General features: G+C 30.1%; 1 long non-coding RNA gene across 1 annotated transcript; it reads left to right on the top strand.

The window, feature by feature from the left end:
• On the top strand, nucleotides 1–2,721 carry LOC145041481 (uncharacterized). The gene is made up of 2 exons (XR_013680230.1): nucleotides 1–133; nucleotides 373–2,721. It is a non-coding gene; the product is annotated as an uncharacterized LOC145041481 (long non-coding RNA).
• Nucleotides 2,722–6,223: the final 3,502 nt, after the last annotated feature.

Genomic DNA, 6,223 nt, shown 5'->3' with positions numbered 1-6,223 from the left:
TTGATCTCAATTGTCTTCTCTGTAGAAATAGTTGTTCTATTTCCGAATAGCAGAGTCTTATCTAAACATATCCATATAACCATTTAATCATTCAACACAATTCATCATCAAACTAATCCAACGCATCATTCAGGTATAATCTTTTCTTAATCTTTATAAATTCCGTCATGTTGTTAATCCGTCATCATGTTATTTTCAATTTGGTATCAGAGCTAAGTATCGTTCTTATTATGATTATGAATGTTAAATTTTTCGTTCATATGAATACATGTTCATCACGCATCATGAATATTCATCGTTACAAACATTCATAATAAATAAATAAATAAATTATCATTTTGTTTCTAAAAGTTATAATCATGAGTTTTTCAGGTGATGACGGATTAACAACATGACGGAATTAATAAAGATTAAGAAAAGATTATACATGAATGATGCAGAAGGTTATACCTGAATGATGCGTTGGATTAGTTTGATGATGAATTGTGTTGAATGATTAAATAGTTATATGGATAGGACTCTGCTATTCAGAAATAGAACAACTATTTCAACAGAGAAGACAATTGAGATCAACTCAAGTCTTAAACACTCAAACTTATCTTGTTTATTTCATTTGGGCAAAGGCCCTATTTATAGGCTCAAGAGAGCCGGTTACAATTATTGTTGCAATCGTTCGATTGCAATATAACATGCATATTTACATTATAGCCCCCTAGACTATTGAGGGTTAAACACTTTATGTTACATCACGAATAATACAATCGACACTTACCGACACTTTACATAAAAATATCCTACCGACACTTTTATAAATAAAATAACACTCCTAAATTATGTAGAAGTGTCGGTAGAATAATTAGGAGTGTTATTTATAAAAGTGTCGGTAGGATATTTTTATGTAAAGTGTCGGTAAGTGTCGATTGTATTATTCGAGATGTAACATAAAGTGTGTAACCCTCAATAGTCTAGAGGGCTATAATGTAAATATGTATGTATTATTGCAATCTCCGTCTTCGTGTTTTTGGGCGTTATGTCGGCAATGGGAGGAAATGGTTACTTTGGCTCGTAATTGGTGACAATTTGACCTTTGAGGAACGGTCACAAGGTAAAAAAGAAAAAAAAAATCAATTTAAATCATATATTATACTATACTTATAAATAAAATATTTTTCTTTTCACCGCATCAATTTGAAACTTCCAATTTTTTATATTTTCATATGATATCTTTTATAATTTAAATATGTTATTAATTATAAATATTAGAGTAAATTACTGAAATCGTTCCTGTGGTTTGATCAAAATTGCACGTTTGGTCCCTAACTTTTTTTTTGCACTCGGATCGTCCGTGTGGTTTGATTTTGTTGCGTTTTCGTCCTTATAGTTTGGTAAAAATTGCATGTTTGGTCCCTAACTTTATGTATGGGATGAAAAATGCAACAAAATCAAACCACAGGGACAAAAAATACAACAAAATCAAACCACATGGACGATCCGAGTGCAAAAAAAAAATTAGGAACCAAACATGCAATTTTGACCAAACCATAGGGACAATTTCAGTAATTTACTCAAAATGTTATCATAAATTGAAGATTTCTTGAATTATCAATAACTTCAATTTAATGTTAAATGCATAATCAAACTAATATATTAAACAAACTAAAAAATATAATGTAAAATTTAAAACCAAAAGTAAAATATCAAATACAATTTAAAAGAAAAAACTCAATGTATATTCTTTACAAGAGTTAAAAAGAAAAGATTAAATAAATAAATGTAAAATAACACAAATCTTATAATAAAATTAACTACAAGATCTTCAAAAAAATTTTATAATAACTAAATTTCAGTTAAGTTATTTTTAAATTAATTTCTAATAATAATAGTTAAAATAACATAAAGTTATAAATTAAATTTTGCTACATCACAAATTGGTAATTTAAATAATCATCATTATGAAATTAGAACGTCGTCAATGTTTTTTAAAGTTAATAAATTATAACATTAGTTAATTAAAATAGATGCGAAATATAACTAATTTTATACACACGTAAAACGTGAGTATATACCATTAAATGATTCGATTTTAGTAAGTGTTATATTATCAATTGTTCAAATTAATTATAATGTTATATTAATTAATTGTATAAATGTAATAAAAATTATTTTTTAGTTAATATACATGACATAAATATTTTCAGTAATATATGATTACTAAAATGTTACCTATATAATTCTATTCCGCACAAGGTGTGAATATTCGTCTAGTCTATATCTATATATATTATAAAACAATTATTTTTTCTTGAATCTCATGCATTTGAAACTCCTATCACTATTCAAAGTATACAATTTAATTTATGATTAATTGAAATGTTATGATTTGTAACTCCCAAAACTCTTCAAATCATTTTATTTAATTGATGCGTTAAATGGAATATTTAACTTATATAAGAACATTCTAGCTTTCATATTGCATGTAACACAAAATGATAGATTATTTTGCTAGGGTTTCAAGAGTTATGTAAGTGTTTCATGGATGTAAGAGAGCAATTGTAACTTTTCCAAATGTAAATGCAAGTAAATTCAAGTTGGGTGCATGTAAAGATAAATTTCAACTATTTATCGGTTAGAACAGTTAACGTTGTTAACATGTATGTATTTTTATGTTGTCTTTTTCTCTTTATGTTTCACAATGAATAGACATGAGTATAAGTTTGGGTATTACCTTATAGATAAATATATCTACCATATTTCATATTTGTGAAGGCGTTTCGACACTTGGTAGACCCAAAAGATTTTTTTTTAAGAGAGGAAAATGAGGAGCAGGTAAGGACGTTGGACGTGCTTTTGGAGTTCTAAAACGAAAATGGCACATAGTTTAACATGCGACACGGCCATATGAGTTAGCAACTCTAAGAGATATTATGTATGCATGTATCATAATGCATAACATGGTTATTGAAGATAAATGACAAAACATCGCAGAGTATTCGCCTACGGAACCTTGACATGTGCAATTTCAACCAGGGACAATTAAGTATTTACATAGAGTCGTTGATATTCAAGACGAACGAAAACACAAGCAACTTCGAGACGACTTGACAGATTATATATATATATATATATATATATATATATATATATATATATATATGATCGTAACGAAAATGAATAATTCAGGGGAAATTTTGTAACTTTTTCTTTTTGTCTTTTAATGTTTTTTTTTTAATTTTTAAATGTTTTTGTCATTTGTTGTATTTTTTTAATATTATGTGTAATTTAGGATTTTTTAAAATATCGTGTTTTATTAATTTATTTTGTTTGTATAATTATTCACAGAAAACGAAAAAAATGATAACATGAAAATTAGATGGTGTTATAATATGTTATTTTGTATTGTCTATTTCCACACTTGTTATAAAAACATATATAATTAGGATGGTGTGGTGGCAAGTTTTTGATGTGATAACATGTAATAATATTTTGAACAAACCACCGCATGCAACCATAATGTTTAAAGATTAACGACTTACTTTGTTACACGCCATCCTCCTATTTTTATAGAGCTTAACAATTTAGATTGTTACACATCATCTTTCTATTTTTCATTAAACTCTATAATTTTTTTTTCTATTGAGTACTGGATTTATTATAAAATATAATTCATGACATTTATTAAAGATTAATTTTTTTCCAATGACCATTAAATTTTATGTCCATTGCGACATGTTATGATGTTAATTAATCCATTAAATATCAAACTAATATTCCATATCGTCGAGCTATTCCATTAACCTATCTTTTCTAGATTCTCATAAGTCGGTTTACTAAAAATACCACATGTATTATATAATGATAATAAGATAGTTTTATAATCGGCTTTAATTAAAAGGCTAATTATTTGTAGCAAATATTTGGACAAAAAATGTTTGGGACAAAACTAACCCGACCAAATTAATTTAATCACTACATCCCTTTTGACGAGTTATCGAATTCTTCTAAATGGTTTATGATTAAGACAAGAATTACACGATCAGGAGGTTACACGCTACTCCAGAGGAGGGGCGTGCTGTTTTGTGGTCGCCTAGTTAGCCCATGATTGAAACAACTGATATACCTTAGTTGCAAGCTATGCGATATGTTTTCAAACCGACACAAGTGAATATTTTTTGTTTTTTTTTGGTACATTTTACTTAAGTTATTTTGATTTTACTTGAGTTATCTTGATGTGCAATTTTGGATCAGTTACGTGAATATTTGAATTGGTATTAATTATGATTATATGGAAAATGAGGTTTGTTTAACACATCTACCACATAATTATCGAATAAGTCTGAAACGTAATCTAACGTCTCAATAATACTAAGTAAATTTTTTTTAAGTAAACCCGAAACAACCACTCATTCATTTCAAAAACCCAATCAAAATATAAAAGTGTATCGAACAGTTATCAAAGTACAAAACAAGTCATATAATGTGGAACAACGGTGGGTACGATGTAATCATGTCGAGTTATTCCCTTTGGAATCGGAAGCACCTGAAACAATACACATGAAATATTAAGCACAAAGTTTAGTGAGTTTCCCCAAAATACTGCATATCATACATATATATCACCTTGAAGTTGTAACGAGTCTATTTCACCCTATGAACATGGTAACAAAAACACAGTAAAATGAAAATAGTATAATTCCTTCAAACAATTTCTCATTGTAAAGATAGATAACTGAATAATAGAGCAAAAAATGACAAATTTACCCTTTATAAAATTTAAGATCACTTCTACATCAATTACAAGAGAACTTAGGTAAAAAAAATGTTATCTGCCAATAGTATAAGTGAAAATATATTGTTGTAAAGGAAATAAATCATAACATAATGTTAAAATTAATTGATTCATCAAAATAAAATGAAAAGTATACCTTGATAAATAGCACAACAGCCTCATCATATGAATTTTTTTTTGTTATTTTCTTCTAAGCTAGTGGTCTCATTTATCCCCTATAAATAAAATTAAAACATAAATAAAGTAAAGTGGTATTTCTTTAACAAAAACACCACAGTATATTAAATCACTAATCATTAATCCCAAAAAAAAAATTATTAAGATATGCCATAAGGAGATTTTTCACTACAATTATGAAACGGCTTAGACCACCTCCATTCCTCCTCCTCCTCCTCCTCCTCCCCCCCCCCCCCCCCCCCCCCTAAAAAAAAAAAGTAAAAAATGGGACAATAGTGTTTCATGTCCAATTCTATCCCATTTTTTACACTCATTATTACCCCCAAAAAGTATATTTCTAGTATATTCCATAGATTGTCAAACACACACCTCTACTAATTTAGTTTAAACAAATATATAATCTATATTTTTTTCATTACATTAATATTAATAACACACGATTATTTTTATAATAAACTTCTAACTAAATATTATACATGCATTTATAAAAATATCACACATACACACTTTTAAATAAATATTAAATAAATAAATAATAGTATTGTCACTTGCTGGTTTTTATTAGATTATTATTGTAAGGATCGGGTATATATATTCCGATGACTCATTTATGAACCCTAACCCTAAAGAAGTGTCGGCCGCCACCCCTCTACTCCTCCAGCCGCCATCACCAGTTTCCCTCTTGCACTCCGACCTGATGGAGTTTTGATGTTGCCACCTACTGCCATTCCAATCGCTGGTTTGTCGCCACAACAGCCAAGCCACCGGAGGCGTCGTGCACCCGAAAGAGACACTGAAAGTCCGATCAGGGAAGTTGTGGGCATCGTTGTTAGGTGAGTCATGAACGAGCCGCCTTTTCTGCTCACGATTCTTTTTTTTTTCTTGCTAGCATTTCACCAAGCCACTTTGTTCGTTGCATCGCTTCAGTGAGACGGAGACCACCGTCGTTGCTGTTACCGTAAGTGCCGTTGCTGTCGCCGATGGTACTACTACTGCTGTCGTTATGCACCGCCTAGTGGTGGTTGCGTCCCGATCCTGAGCAAAGACGAGTTTGGGGGGAGTTGCTGCTTGTCGGGGAAACGAAGGAAACCTCCGCCACCACCGTGAGGTGGTGGCTACCATCCCAAAATGATTTCTGATGCTGCCTTGAGCCGCCAGGTGGGTGGCTGGAGCATTGTATGCAGTTTGAACTATAGGAGTGTATGCCTTGTTTAGCCGGAAAGTCATGAATAGCCACTACCACCATCGTGAGGTAGTAGC

Source organism: Lactuca saligna, chromosome 4, assembly GCF_052625555.1.
Source record: "Lactuca saligna cultivar CGN05327 chromosome 4, ASM5262555v1, whole genome shotgun sequence".
In the NCBI taxonomy this organism is placed as follows: domain Eukaryota; kingdom Viridiplantae; phylum Streptophyta; class Magnoliopsida; order Asterales; family Asteraceae; genus Lactuca; species Lactuca saligna.
The sequence above is the reverse complement of the archived record's forward strand: the minus strand, read 5'-3'. Positions and strand labels throughout refer to the sequence as shown.